At 46.1% G+C, this 18,654-nt stretch overlaps 11 non-coding genes across 11 annotated transcripts; all 11 read left to right on the forward strand.

Annotated features, from left to right (window-relative positions):
- Nucleotides 1-674: 674 nt before the first annotated feature.
- On the forward strand, nucleotides 675-756 carry trnal-aag (transfer RNA leucine (anticodon AAG)). The gene has a single exon. It is a non-coding gene; the product is annotated as a tRNA-Leu (tRNA).
- Nucleotides 757-1,878: 1,122 nt separating this feature from the next.
- trnav-uac (transfer RNA valine (anticodon UAC)) lies at nucleotides 1,879-1,951 on the forward strand. The gene has a single exon. It is a non-coding gene; the product is annotated as a tRNA-Val (tRNA).
- Nucleotides 1,952-3,620: 1,669 nt separating this feature from the next.
- On the forward strand, nucleotides 3,621-3,702 carry trnal-aag (transfer RNA leucine (anticodon AAG)). The gene has a single exon. It is a non-coding gene; the product is annotated as a tRNA-Leu (tRNA).
- A 2,854-nt stretch (nucleotides 3,703-6,556) lies between these two features.
- On the forward strand, nucleotides 6,557-6,638 carry trnal-aag (transfer RNA leucine (anticodon AAG)). The gene has a single exon. It is a non-coding gene; the product is annotated as a tRNA-Leu (tRNA).
- A 1,121-nt stretch (nucleotides 6,639-7,759) lies between these two features.
- Nucleotides 7,760-7,832, forward strand: trnav-uac (transfer RNA valine (anticodon UAC)). The gene has a single exon. It is a non-coding gene; the product is annotated as a tRNA-Val (tRNA).
- A 1,659-nt stretch (nucleotides 7,833-9,491) lies between these two features.
- On the forward strand, nucleotides 9,492-9,573 carry trnal-aag (transfer RNA leucine (anticodon AAG)). Its single transcript has one exon. It is a non-coding gene; the product is annotated as a tRNA-Leu (tRNA).
- Nucleotides 9,574-10,694: 1,121 nt separating this feature from the next.
- trnav-uac (transfer RNA valine (anticodon UAC)) lies at nucleotides 10,695-10,767 on the forward strand. Its single transcript has one exon. It is a non-coding gene; the product is annotated as a tRNA-Val (tRNA).
- Nucleotides 10,768-12,426: 1,659 nt separating this feature from the next.
- trnal-aag (transfer RNA leucine (anticodon AAG)) lies at nucleotides 12,427-12,508 on the forward strand. The gene has a single exon. It is a non-coding gene; the product is annotated as a tRNA-Leu (tRNA).
- A 2,854-nt stretch (nucleotides 12,509-15,362) lies between these two features.
- On the forward strand, nucleotides 15,363-15,444 carry trnal-aag (transfer RNA leucine (anticodon AAG)). Its single transcript has one exon. It is a non-coding gene; the product is annotated as a tRNA-Leu (tRNA).
- A 1,122-nt stretch (nucleotides 15,445-16,566) lies between these two features.
- trnav-uac (transfer RNA valine (anticodon UAC)) lies at nucleotides 16,567-16,639 on the forward strand. The gene has a single exon. It is a non-coding gene; the product is annotated as a tRNA-Val (tRNA).
- Nucleotides 16,640-18,308: 1,669 nt separating this feature from the next.
- Nucleotides 18,309-18,390, forward strand: trnal-aag (transfer RNA leucine (anticodon AAG)). Its single transcript has one exon. It is a non-coding gene; the product is annotated as a tRNA-Leu (tRNA).
- The last annotated feature ends 264 nt before the right edge of the window (nucleotides 18,391-18,654 follow it).

The following is an 18,654-nucleotide window of genomic DNA, read 5'->3' on the forward strand; positions in this document are numbered from 1 at the left end:
CAACTCTTTTGGTATCGATGAGGCTCATGTCCAGGTGTGATAATCTCTGCAGCAAATTGCACGGTTAAGGTAAAAGGCAAGGAAAGTGACATCTCGAACCGGCCCCGAGGTCAGACCTTCCTCACAATGTAATCTGTCGTTCTCGGATTGTAATGCTACCTCCGGTTTTAGGGTGGAACATTCTTTGGGAACCTTATTCTGCAAAACAGACACAGTGACTGAAACTATGCTGCACGGTATGATTTGGGACACGGCCTGCTCAGCTTTGTGCATTTTCCCTGTAGTCCGGTGTGTTTCATGTTCCGTGTAAACGTGAAAGTTGTCCTGTTTCGAGCAATGGGTGAAATCATTTAGCAAAGCAAGAATCGAAATTGCAGTAATGTCAAGTAGCTCATGGTAATTTGACCCAATCATAACCGATCATATATTCCCACGCACTCACAGATACATTTGTAGCTGAATCCAGTCTGAGAAGATAGACTCAGTTTACCAGTGATTTTTGTCTGGATTGATGGGCTATCGTTAACTGCTGAGAAATTGATATTGTAGACGGGCACATCCCAGCAGCTGTGCGAGTCGGAGAGGGATCATTCAACCCTTTTCACGTCAGTTTGAATCTGTTGTTATGCAGGAACACAATTGGAAGTGCAAGAAAATGGACTCGCGGGCGTGCTGGTAGTGTGGCCGAGCGGTCTAAGGCGCTGGATTAAGGCTCCAGACTCGATAGAGGCGTGGGTTCGAATCCCACCGCTGCCATTTCTGCTGAACAGCTCCAACGGAACAGCTGGTTTAAATGCTGCTTCAATCCCTGCCTCATTTCTGTTTAAAAGAGAAGAAAAATGAGTTTGCTTCCCGGGGAATTGACTGCGGTGTGGAAAAGTGCCGAATTTTCCAAAGTGTCTGTGCTGTCGTGATCGTGTTCGCTTCCCGCACGGAAAATCGCCAGCAGCTCTACTGTTGCTTTCTGTTCCAGGCAAGTTGAGCTTTTACTGGAACCGAATGGAGACTGTTATTTCATCGTTGTTGCGAAACAGAGTCCTACGGTGACTCGACTCGTCGTTATTTGGTTTTCTGGCCAATGAGAAAATCGTTCCAATGTATTTCGATGTCATATGTTATTGAATTTCTCCCACTTCAGTCATTTCCGTCCTGGAGACATCGGAAGCGAAAGGTAATCTAATCGAGACTGTGATTGGTGAAATTCACTTTTTATGGCCCATTCTTATTATGTTCTTTCTTTGTCTCTTTGCAGCATTGTCTGGGAAGTGGTGGTGCACTCAGGCTCCAGTATGTTTGAAAGAGTAGTTTGGAATTGCCCTGTTGTTAGTTGTGTGATTACTGTATGGCTCATGCCCCCGGACTGTCTCACATTTAGCATTCATGCTCGCTGTGTCTGAAAATGCATTTGGTTTTCCAGTTTTGTTTGTGTTCCGTGTTAAATGCTTTCTGTTTTGCGATTCGCTCAATACATTACGAATTAACAGGGTTTCTGAGGTAACTTCCAGCTGAGAATCTGGGAAACTTTCACGGAGTATGGTCAGTCGGAGCAAAAGTAAGGAAGTCGTACGTTTCTGCAGTGTTTCACAATGCTACCTTTCCCGTGAGCGATCGAACAGACTAAATGATTTTGCCACAGACTGCGACGGTAAGCTCCGCAAAAACGTAATTCTTTAAAGCAGGTGTAAGCAACACAACGTTATTGGGGTACACCGCGTGGAAACAGACACTTCGGTGTATCTCGTCCATGCTCACCACATCGCCAAAATTAAACAAGTCCCATTAAACAACGAGCTAACGGAAACAGAAAGGTGAAAGGTAGAATGGCTTCAACTTTCAGTGCTGGATGCCACTGAGCTGCAGCGGGGGCGACCGAGGCTTGTTTCTGTAGTGTAGTGGTCATCACGTTCGCCTTACACGCGAAAGGTCCCCAGTTCGAAACTGGGCAGAAACTGCTTTGCTCTTCAACCGCAGCCTTTGACATCGACAAGAACGGAGCTTTCTTGCTTGCTTTCCCATCTGCAAACCTGCTTTCGAGTTTGCTTGAACAAATCTTCTCTCGTAGTGCAATGCAATGCAATGCAATTCCATTTAATTACTGTGCAAAGCATTGTAAAGTTTTTCTCCAACCTGTTTCCTATCATATGCCATTATGTTTGAGAGTGTCGTTACCCCCTTCTGATCCTTCCACGAAAAGCATTACCGCATTCGCATTCCTTGCGCAGGCGGCCCGGTTCAAAGACAGGGAAGAAGCTGATGTGCTGGTGTCACAGTGCACCACGGATTCTTCAACTAGTCTGTCTGTCAAATGTATCCCAAAGTCGTCTCTGAAAGACCTCATTTGGAAGGTGTCTGTCGTTATTCAACGTGCGAGAATTGGCACCAGAGGTCCTGAATCATGTTTTGGAGCAGTTCGCACGTTAGTGGCTCATTCAATCAGCAACAGCAATGAAAAAAATTACACTCTCAGAGGAACCTCTGGACCTGTGCTTTCATAGCGTCGCTAGTATTAAGGTGCGCCCCGAGATCTAAGCCACGTTGGAACTGAAACGGAGGAATCGACAGAGAGGCGACAGAATGACATCGCATCCATTTGGTTTTCTTTACATCACTGACGAGCAGGAAAATGGAAACGGGGAGGGCGAGTGGGGAAGTGAGGCAGTTGCAGCTCTGGAGAACGTCCTTCTTTGTGATTCACTCAGCAACCAGAGACGTGACGGTGACTCAGGCGTGAGAGCTCTTCACATCGTGAACAAAAAGCAATCAAGGGCAGTTAGCACCTCTTCCGGAGTGGGGGTGGGGTGAGGTAATTACCTTCTGACTTCTGTTACTATGTTCAGAAACTGCCTTTTGGATTGAGGTGAACAGAAACTGCATTTCTAAAAAGCACCATGGAACTTGTTAAACTTTATTGAGTCGCGCTTTTTCATCGATTCACACACAGGTTTCCAACTCTTTTGGTATCGATGAGGCTCATGTCCAGGTGGGATAATCTCTGCAGCAAATTGCACGGTTAAGGTAAAAGGCAAGGAAAGTGACATCTCGAACCGGCCCCGAGGTCAGACCTTCCTCACAATGTAATCTGTCGTTCTCGGATTGTAATGCTACCTCCGGTTTTAGGGTGGAACATTCTTTGGGAACCTTATTCTGCAAAACAGACACAGTGACTGAAACTATGCTGCACGGTATGATTTGGGACACGGCCTGCTCAGCTTTGTGCATTTTCCCTGTAGTCCGGTGTGTTTCATGTTCCGTGTAAACGTGAAAGTTGTCCTGTTTCGAACAATGGGTGAAATCATTTAGCAAAGCAAGAATCGAAATTGCAGTAATGTCAAGTAGCTCATGGTAATTTGACCCAATCATAACCGATCATATATTCCCACGCACTCACAGATACATTTGTAGCTGAATCCAGTCTGAGAAGATAGACTCAGTTTACCAGTGATTTTTGTCTGGATTGATGGGCTATCGTTAACTGCTGAGAAATTGATATTGTAGACGGGCACATCCCAGCAGCTGTGCGAGTCGGAGAGGGATCATTCAACCCTTTTCACGTCAGTTTGAATCTGTTGTTATGCAGGAACACAATTGGAAGTGCAAGAAAATGAACTCGCGGGCGTGCTGGTAGTGTGGCCGAGCGGTCTAAAGCGCTGGATTAAGGCTCCAGACTCGATAGAGGCGTGGGTTCGAATCCCACCGCTGCCATTTCTGCTGAACAGCTCCAACGGAACAGCTGGTTTAAATGCTGCTTCAATCCCTGCCTCATTTCTCTTTAAAACAGAAGAAAAATGAGTTTGCTTCCCGGGGAATTGACTGCGGTGTGGAAAAGTGCCGAATTTTCCAAAGTGTCTGTGCTGTCGTGATCGTGTTCGCTTCCCGCACGGAAAATCGCCAGCAGCTCTACTGTTGCTTTCTGTTCCAGGCAAGTTGAGCTTTTACTGGAACCGAATGGAGACTGTTATTTCATCGTTGTTGCGAAACAGAGTCCTACGGTGACTCGACTCGTCGTTATTTGGTTTTCTGGCCAATGAGAAAATCGTTCCAATGTATTTCGATGTCATATGTTATTGAATTTCTCCCACTTCAGTCATTTCCGTCCTGGAGACATCGGAAGCGAAAGGTAATCTAATCGAGACTGTGATTGGTGAAATTCACTTTTTATGGCCCATTCTTATTATGTTCTTTCTTTGTCTCTTTGCAGCATTGTCTGGGAAGTGGTGGTGCACTCAGGCTCCAGTATGTTTGAAAGAGTAGTTTGGAATTGCCCTGTTGTTAGTTGTGTGATTACTGTATGGCTCATGCCCCCGGACTGTCTCACATTTAGCATTCATGCTCGCTGTGTCTGAAAATGCATTTGGTTTTCCAGTTTTGTTTGTGTTCCGTGTTAAATGCTTTCTGTTTTGCGATTCGCTCAATACATTACGAATTAACAGGGTTTCTGAGGTAACTTCCAGCTGAGAATCTGGGAAACTTTCACGGAGTATGGTCAGTCGGAGCAAAAGTAAGGAAGTCGTACGTTTCTGCAGTGTTTCACAATGCTACCTTTCCCGTGAGCAGTCGAACAGACTAAATGATTTTGCCACAGACTGCGACGGTAAGCTCCGCAAAAACGTAATTCTTTAAAGCAGGTGTAAGCAACACAACGTTAATGGGGTACACCGCGTGGAAACAGACACTTCGGTGTATCTCGTCCATGCTCACCACATCGCCAAAATTAAACAAGTCCCATTAAACAACGAGCTAACGGAAACAGAAAGGTGAAAGGGAGAATGGCTTCAACTTTCAGTGCTGGATGCCACTGAGCTGCAGCGGGTGCGACCGAGGCTTGTTTCTGTAGTGTAGTGGTCATCACGTTCGCCTTACATGCGAAAGGTCCCCAGTTCGAAACTGGGCAAAAACTGCTTTGCTCTTCAACCGCAGCCTTTGACATCGACAAGAACGGAGCTTTCTTGCTTGCTTTCCCATCTGCAAACCTGCTTTCGAGTTTGCTTGAACAAATCTTCTCTCGTAGTGCAATGCAATTCCATTTAATTACTGTGCAAAGCATTGTAAAGTTTTTCTCCAACCTGTTTCCTATCATATGCCATTCTGTTTGAGAGTGTCGTTACCCCCTTCTGATCCTTCCACGAAAAGCATTACCGCATTCGCATTCCTTGCGCAGGCGGCCCGGTTCAAAGACAGGGAAGAAGCTGATGTGCTGGTGTCACAGTGCACCACGGATTCCTCAACTAGTCTGTCTGTCAAATGTATCCCAAAGTCGTCTCTGAAAGACCTCATTTGGAAGGTGTCTGTCGTTATTCAACGTGCGAGAATTGGCACCAGAGGTCCTGAATCATGTTTTGGAGCAGTTCGCACGTTAGTGGCTCATTCAATCAGCAACAGCAATGAAAAAAATTACACTCTCAGAGGAACCTCTGGACCTGTGCTTTCATAGCGTCGCTAGTATTAAGGTGCGCCCCGAGATCTAAGCCACGTTGGAACTGAAACGGAGGAATCGACAGAGAGGCGACAGAATGACATCGCATCCATTTGGTTTTCTTTACATCACTGACGAGCAGGAAAATGGAAACGGGGAGGGCGAGTGGGGAAGTGAGGCAGTTGCAGCTCTGGAGAACGTCCTTCTTTGTGATTCACTCAGCAACCAGAGACGTGACGGTGACTCAGGCGTGAGAGCTCTTCACATCGTGAACAAAAAGCAATCAAGGGCAGTTAGCACCTCTTCCGGAGTGGGGGTGGGGTGAGGTAATTACCTTCTGACTTCTGTTACTATGTTCAGAAACTGCCTTTTGGATTGAGGTGAACAGAAACTGCATTTCTAAAAAGCACCATGGAACTTGTTAAACTTTATTGAGTCGCGCTTTTTCATCGATTCACACACAGGTTTCCAACTCTTTTGGTATCGATGAGGCTCATGTCCAGGTGGGATAATCTCTGCAGCAAATTGCACGGTTAAGGTAAAAGGCAAGGAAAGTGACATCTCGAACCGGCCCCGAGGTCAGACCTTCCTCACAATGTAATCTGTCGTTCTCGGATTGTAATGCTACCTCCGGTTTTAGGGTGGAACATTCTTTGGGAACCTTATTCTGCAAAACAGACACAGTGACTGAAACTATGCTGCACGGTATGATTTGGGACACGGCCTGCTCAGCTTTGTGCATTTTCCCTGTAGTCCGGTGTGTTTCATGTTCCGTGTAAACGTGAAAGTTGTCCTGTTTCGAACAATGGGTGAAATCATTTAGCAAAGTAAGAATCGAAATTGCAGTAATGTCAAGTAGCTCATGGTAATTTGACCCAATCATAACCGATCATATATTCCCACGCACTCACAGATACATTTGTAGCTGAATCCAGTCTGAGAAGATAGACTCAGTTTACCAGTGATTTTTGTCTGGATTGATGGGCTATCGTTAACTGCTGAGAAATTGATATTGTAGACGGGCACATCCCAGCAGCTGTGCGAGTCGGAGAGGGATCATTCAACCCTTTTCACGTCAGTTTGAATCTGTTGTTATGCAGGAACACAATTGGAAGTGCAAGAAAATGAACTCGCGGGCGTGCTGGTAGTGTGGCCGAGCGGTCTAAGGCGCTGGATTAAGGCTCCAGACTCGATAGAGGCGTGGGCTCGAATCCCACCGCTGCCATTTCTGCTGAACAGCTCCAACGGAACAGCTGGTTTAAATGCTGCTTCAATCCCTGCCTCATTTCTCTTTAAAAGAGAAGAAAAATGAGTTTGCTTCCCGGGGAATTGACTGCGGTGTGGAAAAGTGCCGAATTTTCCAAAGTGTCTGTGCTGTCGTGATCGTGTTCGCTTCCCGCACGGAAAATCGCCAGCAGCTCTACTGTTGCTTTCTGTTCCAGGCAAGTTGAGCTTTTACTGGAACCGAATGGAGACTGTTATTTCATCGTTGTTGCGAAACAGAGTCCTACGGTGACTCGACTCGTCGTTATTTGGTTTTCTGGCCAATGAGAAAATCGTTCCAATGTATTTCGATGTCATATGTTATTGAATTTCTCCCACTTCAGTCATTTCCGTCCTGGAGACATCGGAAGCGAAAGGTAATCTAATCGAGACTGTGATTGGTGAAATTCACTTTTTATGGCCCATTCTTATTATGTTCTTTCTTTGTCTCTTTGCAGCATTGTCTGGGAAGTGGTGGTGCACTCAGGCTCCAGTATGTTTGAAAGAGTAGTTTGGAATTGCCCTGTTGTTAGTTGTGTGATTACTGTATGGCTCATGCCCCCGGACTGTCTCACATTTAGCATTCATGCTCGCTGTGTCTGAAAATGCATTTGGTTTTCCAGTTTTGTTTGTGTTCCGTGTTAAATGCTTTCTGTTTTGCGATTCGCTCAATACATTACGAATTAACAGGGTTTCTGAGGTAACTTCCAGCTGAGAATCTGGGAAACTTTCACGGAGTATGGTCAGTCGGAGCAAAAGTAAGGAAGTCGTACGTTTCTGCAGTGTTTCACAATGCTACCTTTCCCGTGAGCAGTCGAACAGACTAAATGATTTTGCCACAGACTGCGACGGTAAGCTCCGCAAAAACGTAATTCTTTAAAGCAGGTGTAAGCAACACAACGTTATTGGGGTACACCGCGTGGAAACAGACACTTCGGTGTATCTCTCCATGCTCACCACATCGCCAAAATTAAACAAGTCCCATTAAACAACGAGCTAACGGAAACAGAAAGGTGAAAGGTAGAATGGCTTCAACTTTCAGTGCTGGATGCCACTGAGCTGCAGCGGGGGCGACCGAGGCTTGTTTCTGTAGTGTAGTGGTCATCACGTTCGCCTTACACGCGAAAGGTCCCCAGTTCGAAACTGGGCAGAAACTGCTTTGCTCTTCAACCGCAGCCTTTGACATCGACAAGAACGGAGCTTTCTTGCTTGCTTTCCCATCTGCAAACCTGCTTTCGAGTTTGCTTGAACAAATCTTCTCTCGTAGTGCAATGCAATTCCATTTAATTACTGTGCAAAGCATTGTAAAGTTTTTCTCCAACCTGTTTCCTATCATATGCCATTCTGTTTGAGAGTGTCGTTACCCCCTTCTGATCCTTCCACGAAAAGCATTACCGCATTCGCATTCCTTGCGCAGGCGGCCCGGTTCAAAGACAGGGAAGAAGCTGATGTGCTGGTGTCACAGTGCACCACGGATTCCTCAACTAGTCTGTCTGTCAAATGTATCCCAAAGTCGTCTCTGAAAGACCTCATTTGGAAGGTGTCTGTCGTTATTCAACGTGCGAGAATTGGCACCAGAGGTCCTGAATCATGTTTTGGAGCAGTTCGCACGTTAGTGGCTCATTCAATCAGCAACAGCAATGAAAAAAATTACACTCTCAGAGGAACCTCTGGACCTGTGCTTTCATAGCGTCGCTAGTATTAAGGTGCGCCCCGAGATCTAAGCCACGTTGGAACTGAAACGGAGGAATCGACAGAGAGGCGACAGAATGACATCGCATCCATTTGGTTTTCTTTACATCACTGACGAGCAGGAAAATGGAAACGGGGAGGGCGAGTGGGGAAGTGAGGCAGTTGCAGCTCTGGAGAACGTCCTTCTTTGTGATTCACTCAGCAACCAGAGACGTGACGGTGACTCAGGCGTGAGAGCTCTTCACATCGTGAACAAAAAGCAATCAAGGGCAGTTAGCACCTCTTCCGGAGTGGGGGTGGGGTGAGGTAATTACCTTCTGACTTCTGTTACTATGTTCAGAAACTGCCTTTTGGATTGAGGTGAACAGAAACTGCATTTCTAAAAAGCACCATGGAACTTGTTAAACTTTATTGAGTCGCGCTTTTTCATCGATTCACACACAGGTTTCCAACTCTTTTGGTATCGATGAGGCTCATGTCCAGGTGGGATAATCTCTGCAGCAAATTGCACGGTTAAGGTAAAAGGCAAGGAAAGTGACATCTCGAACCGGCCCCGAGGTCAGACCTTCCTCACAATGTAATCTGTCGTTCTCGGATTGTAATGCTACCTCCGGTTTTAGGGTGGAACATTCTTTGGGAACCTTATTCTGCAAAACAGACACAGTGACTGAAACTATGCTGCACGGTATGATTTGGGACACGGCCTGCTCAGCTTTGTGCATTTTCCCTGTAGTCCGGTGTGTTTCATGTTCCGTGTAAACGTGAAAGTTGTCCTGTTTCGAACAATGGGTGAAATCATTTAGCAAAGTAAGAATCGAAATTGCAGTAATGTCAAGTAGCTCATGGTAATTTGACCCAATCATAACCGATCATATATTCCCACGCACTCACAGATACATTTGTAGCTGAATCCAGTCTGAGAAGATAGACTCAGTTTACCAGTGATTTTTGTCTGGATTGATGGGCTATCGTTAACTGCTGAGAAATTGATATTGTAGACGGGCACATCCCAGCAGCTGTGCGAGTCGGAGAGGGATCATTCAACCCTTTTCACGTCAGTTTGAATCTGTTGTTATGCAGGAACACAATTGGAAGTGCAAGAAAATGAACTCGCGGGCGTGCTGGTAGTGTGGCCGAGCGGTCTAAGGCGCTGGATTAAGGCTCCAGACTCGATAGAGGCGTGGGTTCGAATCCCACCGCTGCCATTTCTGCTGAACAGCTCCAACGGAACAGCTGGTTTAAATGCTGCTTCAATCCCTGCCTCATTTCTCTTTAAAAGAGAAGAAAAATGAGTTTGCTTCCCGGGGAATTGACTGCGGTGTGGAAAAGTGCCGAATTTTCCAAAGTGTCTGTGCTGTCGTGATCGTGTTCGCTTCCCGCACGGAAAATCGCCAGCAGCTCTACTGTTGCTTTCTGTTCCAGGCAAGTTGAGCTTTTACTGGAACCGAATGGAGACTGTTATTTCATCGTTGTTGCGAAACAGAGTCCTACGGTGACTCGACTCGTCGTTATTTGGTTTTCTGGCCAATGAGAAAATCGTTCCAATGTATTTCGATGTCATATGTTATTGAATTTCTCCCACTTCAGTCATTTCCGTCCTGGAGACATCGGAAGCGAAAGGTAATCTAATCGAGACTGTGATTGGTGAAATTCACTTTTTATGGCCCATTCTTATTATGTTCTTTCTTTGTCTCTTTGCAGCATTGTCTGGGAAGTGGTGGTGCACTCAGGCTCCAGTATGTTTGAAAGAGTAGTTTGGAATTGCCCTGTTGTTAGTTGTGTGATTACTGTATGGCTCATGCCCCCGGACTGTCTCACATTTAGCATTCATGCTCGCTGTGTCTGAAAATGCATTTGGTTTTCCAGTTTTGTTTGTGTTCCGTGTTAAATGCTTTCTGTTTTGCGATTCGCTCAATACATTACGAATTAACAGGGTTTCTGAGGTAACTTCCAGCTGAGAATCTGGGAAACTTTCACGGAGTATGGTCAGTCGGAGCAAAAGTAAGGAAGTCGTACGTTTCTGCAGTGTTTCACAATGCTACCTTTCCCGTGAGCAGTCGAACAGACTAAATGATTTTGCCACAGACTGCGACGGTAAGCTCCGCAAAAACGTAATTCTTTAAAGCAGGTGTAAGCAACACAACGTTATTGGGGTACACCGCGTGGAAACAGACACTTCGGTGTATCTCTCCATGCTCACCACATCGCCAAAATTAAACAAGTCCCATTAAACAACGAGCTAACGGAAACAGAAAGGTGAAAGGTAGAATGGCTTCAACTTTCAGTGCTGGATGCCACTGAGCTGCAGCGGGGGCGACCGAGGCTTGTTTCTGTAGTGTAGTGGTCATCACGTTCGCCTTACACGCGAAAGGTCCCCAGTTCGAAACTGGGCAGAAACTGCTTTGCTCTTCAACCGCAGCCTTTGACATCGACAAGAACGGAGCTTTCTTGCTTGCTTTCCCATCTGCAAACCTGCTTTCGAGTTTGCTTGAACAAATCTTCTCTCGTAGTGCAATGCAATTCCATTTAATTACTGTGCAAAGCATTGTAAAGTTTTTCTCCAACCTGTTTCCTATCATATGCCATTCTGTTTGAGAGTGTCGTTACCCCCTTCTGATCCTTCCACGAAAAGCATTACCGCATTCGCATTCCTTGCGCAGGCGGCCCGGTTCAAAGACAGGGAAGAAGCTGATGTGCTGGTGTCACAGTGCACCACGGATTCCTCAACTAGTCTGTCTGTCAAATGTATCCCAAAGTCGTCTCTGAAAGACCTCATTTGGAAGGTGTCTGTCGTTATTCAACGTGCGAGAATTGGCACCAGAGGTCCTGAATCATGTTTTGGAGCAGTTCGCACGTTAGTGGCTCATTCAATCAGCAACAGCAATGAAAAAAATTACACTCTCAGAGGAACCTCTGGACCTGTGCTTTCATAGCGTCGCTAGTATTAAGGTGCGCCCCGAGATCTAAGCCACGTTGGAACTGAAACGGAGGAATCGACAGAGAGGCGACAGAATGACATCGCATCCATTTGGTTTTCTTTACATCACTGACGAGCAGGAAAATGGAAACGGGGAGGGCGAGTGGGGAAGTGAGGCAGTTGCAGCTCTGGAGAACGTCCTTCTTTGTGATTCACTCAGCAACCAGAGACGTGACGGTGACTCAGGCGTGAGAGCTCTTCACATCGTGAACAAAAAGCAATCAAGGGCAGTTAGCACCTCTTCCGGAGTGGGGGTGGGGTGAGGTAATTACCTTCTGACTTCTGTTACTATGTTCAGAAACTGCCTTTTGGATTGAGGTGAACAGAAACTGCATTTCTAAAAAGCACCATGGAACTTGTTAAACTTTATTGAGTCGCGCTTTTTCATCGATTCACACACAGGTTTCCAACTCTTTTGGTATCGATGAGGCTCATGTCCAGGTGGGATAATCTCTGCAGCAAATTGCACGGTTAAGGTAAAAGGCAAGGAAAGTGACATCTCGAACCGGCCCCGAGGTCAGACCTTCCTCACAATGTAATCTGTCGTTCTCGGATTGTAATGCTACCTCCGGTTTTAGGGTGGAACATTCTTTGGGAACCTTATTCTGCAAAACAGACACAGTGACTGAAACTATGCTGCACGGTATGATTTGGGACACGGCCTGCTCAGCTTTGTGCATTTTCCCTGTAGTCCGGTGTGTTTCATGTTCCGTGTAAACGTGAAAGTTGTCCTGTTTCGAACAATGGGTGAAATCATTTAGCAAAGCAAGAATCGAAATTGCAGTAATGTCAAGTAGCTCATGGTAATTTGACCCAATCATAACCGATCATATATTCCCACGCACTCACAGATACATTTGTAGCTGAATCCAGTCTGAGAAGATAGACTCAGTTTACCAGTGATTTTTGTCTGGATTGATGGGCTATCGTTAACTGCTGAGAAATTGATATTGTAGACGGGCACATCCCAGCAGCTGTGCGAGTCGGAGAGGGATCATTCAACCCTTTTCACGTCAGTTTGAATCTGTTGTTATGCAGGAACACAATTGGAAGTGCAAGAAAATGAACTCGCGGGCGTGCTGGTAGTGTGGCCGAGCGGTCTAAGGCGCTGGATTAAGGCTCCAGACTCGATAGAGGCGTGGGTTCGAATCCCACCGCTGCCATTTCTGCTGAACAGCTCCAACGGAACAGCTGGTTTAAATGCTGCTTCAATCCCTGCCTCATTTCTCTTTAAAAGAGAAGAAAAATGAGTTTGCTTCCCGGGGAATTGACTGCGGTGTGGAAAAGTGCCGAATTTTCCAAAGTGTCTGTGCTGTCGTGATCGTGTTCGCTTCCCGCACGGAAAATCGCCAGCAGCTCTACTGTTGCTTTCTGTTCCAGGCAAGTTGAGCTTTTACTGGAACCGAATGGAGACTGTTATTTCATCGTTGTTGCGAAACAGAGTCCTACGGTGACTCGACTCGTCGTTATTTGGTTTTCTGGCCAATGAGAAAATCGTTCCAATGTATTTCGATGTCATATGTTATTGAATTTCTCCCACTTCAGTCATTTCCGTCCTGGAGACATCGGAAGCGAAAGGTAATCTAATCGAGACTGTGATTGGTGAAATTCACTTTTTATGGCCCATTCTTATTATGTTCTTTCTTTGTCTCTTTGCAGCATTGTCTGGGAAGTGGTGGTGCACTCAGGCTCCAGTATGTTTGAAAGAGTAGTTTGGAATTGCCCTGTTGTTAGTTGTGTGATTACTGTATGGCTCATGCCCCCGGACTGTCTCACATTTAGCATTCATGCTCGCTGTGTCTGAAAATGCATTTGGTTTTCCAGTTTTGTTTGTGTTCCGTGTTAAATGCTTTCTGTTTTGCGATTCGCTCAATACATTACGAATTAACAGGGTTTCTGAGGTAACTTCCAGCTGAGAATCTGGGAAACTTTCACGGAGTATGGTCAGTCGGAGCAAAAGTAAGGAAGTCGTCTGTTTCTGCAGTGTTTCACAATGCTACCTTTCCCGTGAGCAGTCGAACAGACTAAATGATTTTGCCACAGACTGCGACGGTAAGCTCCGCAAAAACGTAATTCTTTAAAGCAGGTGTAAGCAACACAACGTTATTGGGGTACACCGCGTGGAAACAGACACTTCGGTGTATCTCGTCCATGCTCACCACATCGCCAAAATTAAACAAGTCCCATTAAACAACGAGCTAACGGAAACAGAAAGGTGAAAGGGAGAATGGCTTCAACTTTCAGTGCTGGATGCCACTGAGCTGCAGCGGGTGCGACCGAGGCTTGTTTCTGTAGTGTAGTGGTCATCACGTTCGCCTTACATGCGAAAGGTCCCCAGTTCGAAACTGGGCAAAAACTGCTTTGCTCTTCAACCGCAGCCTTTGACATCGACAAGAACGGAGCTTTCTTGCTTGCTTTCCCATCTGCAAACCTGCTTTCGAGTTTGCTTGAACAAATCTTCTCTCGTAGTGCAATGCAATTCCATTTAATTACTGTGCAAAGCATTGTAAAGTTTTTCTCCAACCTGTTTCCTATCATATGCCATTCTGTTTGAGAGTGTCGTTACCCCCTTCTGATCCTTCCACGAAAAGCATTACCGCATTCGCATTCCTGGCGCAGGCGGCCCGGTTCAAAGACAGGGAAGAAGCTGATGTGCTGGTGTCACAGTGCACCACGGATTCCTCAACTAGTCTGTCTGTCAAATGTATCCCAAAGTCGTCTCTGAAAGACCTCATTTGGAAGGTGTCTGTCGTTATTCAACGTGCGAGAATTGGCACCAGAGGTCCTGAATCATGTTTTGGAGCAGTTCGCACGTTAGTGGCTCATTCAATCAGCAACAGCAATGAAAAAAATTACACTCTCAGAGGAACCTCTGGACCTGTGCTTTCATAGCGTCGCTAGTATTAAGGTGCGCCCCGAGATCTAAGCCACGTTGGAACTGAAACGGAGGAATCGACAGAGAGGCGACAGAATGACATCGCATCCATTTGGTTTTCTTTACATCACTGACGAGCAGGAAAATGGAAACGGGGAGGGCGAGTGGGGAAGTGAGGCAGTTGCAGCTCTGGAGAACGTCCTTCTTTGTGATTCACTCAGCAACCAGAGACGTGACGGTGACTCAGGCGTGAGAGCTCTTCACATCGTGAACAAAAAGCAATCAAGGGCAGTTAGCACCTCTTCCGGAGTGGGGGTGGGGTGAGGTAATTACCTTTTGACTTCTGTTACTATGTTCAGAAACTGCCTTTTGGATTGAGGTGAACAGAAACTGCATTTCTAAAAAGCACCATGGAACTTGTTAAACTTTATTGAGTCGCGCTTTTTCATCGATTCACACACAGGTTTCCAACTCTTTTGGTATCGATGAGGCTCATGTCCAGGTGGGATAATCTCTGCAGCAAATTGCACGGTTAAGGTAAAAGGCAAGGAAAGTGACATCTCGAACCGGCCCCGAGGTCAGACCTTCCTCACAATGTAATCTGTCGTTCTCGGATTGTAATACTACCTCCGGTTTTAGGGTGGAACATTCTTTGGGAACCTTATTCTGCAAAACAGACACAGTGACTGAAACTATGCTGCACGGTATGATTTGGGACACGGCCTGCTCAGCTTTGTGCATTTTCCCTGTAGTCCGGTGTGTTTCATGTTCCGTGTAAACGTGAAAGTTGTCCTGTTTCGAGCAATGGGTGAAATCATTTAGCAAAGCAAGAATCGAAATTGCAGTAATGTCAAGTAGCTCATGGTAATTTGACCCAATCATAACCGATCATATATTCCCACGCACTCACAGATACATTTGTAGCTGAATCCAGTCTGAGAAGATAGACTCAGTTTACCAGTGATTTTTGTCTGGATTGATGGGCTATCGTTAACTGCTGAGAAATTGATATTGTAGACGGGCACATCCCAGCAGCTGTGCGAGTCGGAGAGGGATCATTCAACCCTTTTCACGTCAGTTTGAATCTGTTGTTATGCAGGAACACAATTGGAAGTGCAAGAAAATGGACTCGCGGGCGTGCTGGTAGTGTGGCCGAGCGGTCTAAGGCGCTGGATTAAGGCTCCAGACTCGATAGAGGCGTGGGTTCGAATCCCACCGCTGCCATTTCTGCTGAACAGCTCCAACGGAACAGCTGGTTTAAATGCTGCTTCAATCCCTGCCTCATTTCTCTTTAAAACAGAAGAAAAATGAGTTTGCTTCCCGGGGAATTGACTGCGGTGTGGAAAAGTGCCGAATTTTCCAAAGTGTCTGTGCTGTCGTGATCGTGTTCGCTTCCCGCACGGAAAATCGCCAGCAGCTCTACTGTTGCTTTCTGTTCCAGGCAAGTTGAGCTTTTACTGGAACCGAATGGAGACTGTTATTTCATCGTTGTTGCGAAACAGAGTCCTACGGTGACTCGACTCGTCGTTATTTGGTTTTCTGGCCAATGAGAAAATCGTTCCAATGTATTTCGATGTCATATGTTATTGAATTTCTCCCACTTCAGTCATTTCCGTCCTGGAGACATCGGAAGGGAAAGGTAATCTAATCGAGACTGTGATTGGTGAAATTCACTTTTTATGGCCCATTCTTATTATGTTCTTTCTTTGTCTCTTTGCAGCATTGTCTGGGAAGTGGTGGTGCACTCAGGCTCCAGTATGTTTGAAAGAGTAGTTTGGAATTGCCCTGTTGTTAGTTGTGTGATTACTGTATGGCTCATGCCCCCGGACTGTCTCACATTTAGCATTCATGCTCGCTGTGTCTGAAAATGCATTTGGTTTTCCAGTTTTGTTTGTGTTCCGTGTTAAATGCTTTCTGTTTTGCGATTCGCTCAATACATTACGAATTAACAGGGTTTCTGAGGTAACTTCCAGCTGAGAATCTGGGAAACTTTCACGGAGTATGGTCAGTCGGAGCAAAAGTAAGGAAGTCGTACGTTTCTGCAGTGTTTCACAATGCTACCTTTCCCGTGAGCAGTCGAACAGACTAAATGATTTTGCCACAGACTGCGACGGTAAGCTCCGCAAAAACGTAATTCTTTAAAGCAGGTGTAAGCAACACAACGTTATTGGGGTACACCGCGTGGAAACAGACACTTCGGTGTATCTCGTCCATGCTCACCACATCGCCAAAATTAAACAAGTCCCATTAAACAACGAGCTAACGGAAACAGAAAGGTGAAAGGTAGAATGGCTTCAACTTTCAGTGCTGGATGCCACTGAGCTGCAGCGGGGGCGACCGAGGCTTGTTTCTGTAGTGTAGTGGTCATCACGTTCGCCTTACACGCGAAAGGTCCCCAGTTCGAAACTGGGCAGAAACTGCTCTGCTCTTCAACCGCAGCCTTTGACATCGACAAGAACGGAGCTTTCTTGCTTGCTTTCCCATCTGCAAACCTGCTTTCGAGTTTGCTTGAACAAATCTTCTCTCGTAGTGCAATGCAATGCAATGCAATTCCATTTAATTACTGTGCAAAGCATTGTAAAGTTTTTCTCCAACCTGTTTCCTATCATATGCCATTCTGTTTGAGAGTGTCGTTACCCCCTTCTGATCCTTCCACGAAAAGCATTACCGCATTCGCATTCCTTGCGCAGGCGGCCCGGTTCAAAGACAGGGAAGAAGCTGATGTGCTGGTGTCACAGTGCACCACGGATTCCTCAACTAGTCTGTCTGTCAAATGTATCCCAAAGTCGTCTCTGAAAGACCTCATTTGGAAGGTGTCTGTCGTTATTCAACGTGCGAGAATTGGCACCAGAGGTCCTGAATCATGTTTTGGAGCAGTTCACACGTTAGTGGCTCATTCAATCAGCAACAGCAATGAAAAAAATTACACTCTCAGAGGAACCTCTGGACCTGTGCTTTCATAGCGTCGCTAGTATTAAGGTGCGCCCCGAGATCTAAGCCACGTTGGAACTGAAACGGAGGAATCGACAGAGAGGCGACAGAATGACATCGCATCCATTTGGTTTTCTTTACATCACTGACGAGCAGGAAAATGGAAACGGGGAGGGCGAGTGGGGAAGTGAGGCAGTTGCAGCTCTGGAGAACGTCCTTCTTTGTGATTCACTCAGCAACCAGAGACGTGACGGTGACTCAGGCGTGAGAGCTCTTCACATCGTGAACAAAAAGCAATCAAGGGCAGTTAGCACCTCTTCCGGAGTGGGGGTGGGGTGAGGTAATTACCTTCTGACTTCTGTTACTATGTTCAGAAACTGCCTTTTGGATTGAGGTGAACAGAAACTGCATTTCTAAAAAGCACCATGGAACTTGTTAAACTTTATTGAGTCGCGCTTTTTCATCGATTCACACACAGGTTTCCAACTCTTTTGGTATCGATGAGGCTCATGTCCAGGTGTGATAATCTCTGCAGCAAATTGCACGGTTAAGGTAAAAGGCAAGGAAAGTGACATCTCGAACCGGCCCCGAGGTCAGACCTTCCTCACAATGTAATCTGTCGTTCTCGGATTGTAATGCTACCTCCGGTTTTAGGGTGGAACATTCTTTGGGAACCTTATTCTGCAAAACAGACACAGTGACTGAAACTATGCTGCACGGTATGATTTGGGACACGGCCTGCTCAGCTTTGTGCATTTTCCCTGTAGTCCGGTGTGTTTCATGTTCCGTGTAAACGTGAAAGTTGTCCTGTTTCGAGCAATGGGTGAAATCATTTAGCAAAGCAAGAATCGAAATTGCAGTAATGTCAAGTAGCTCATGGTAATTTGACCCAATCATAACCGATCATATATTCCCACGCACTCACAGATACATTTGTAGCTGAATCCAGTCTGAGAAGATAGACTCAGTTTACCAGTGATTTTTGTCTGGATTGATGGGCTATCGTTAACTGCTGAGAAATTGATATTGTAGACGGGCACATCCCAGCAGCTGTGCGAGTCGGAGAGGGATCATTCAACCCTTTTCACGTCAGTTTGAATCTGTTGTTATGCAGGAACACAATTGGAAGTGCAAGAAAATGGACTCGCGGGCGTGCTGGTAGTGTGGCCGAGCGGTCTAAGGCGCTGGATTAAGGCTCCAGACTCGATAGAGGCGTGGGTTCGAATCCCACCGCTGCCATTTCTGCTGAACAGCTCCAACGGAACAGCTGGTTTAAATGCTGCTTCAATCCCTGCCTCATTTCTGTTTAAAAGAGAAGAAAAATGAGTTTGCTTCCCGGGGAATTGACTGCGGTGTGGAAAAGTGCCGAATTTTCCAAAGTGTCTGTGCTGTCGTGATCGTGTTCGCTTCCCGCACGGAAAATCGCCAGCAGCTCTACTGTTGCTTTCTGTTCCAGGCAAGTTGAGCTTTTACTGGAACCGAATGGAGACTGTTATTTCATCG

This window comes from Chiloscyllium punctatum, chromosome 18 (assembly GCF_047496795.1).
Source record: "Chiloscyllium punctatum isolate Juve2018m chromosome 18, sChiPun1.3, whole genome shotgun sequence".
Taxonomy (NCBI): Eukaryota; Metazoa; Chordata; class Chondrichthyes; order Orectolobiformes; family Hemiscylliidae; genus Chiloscyllium; species Chiloscyllium punctatum.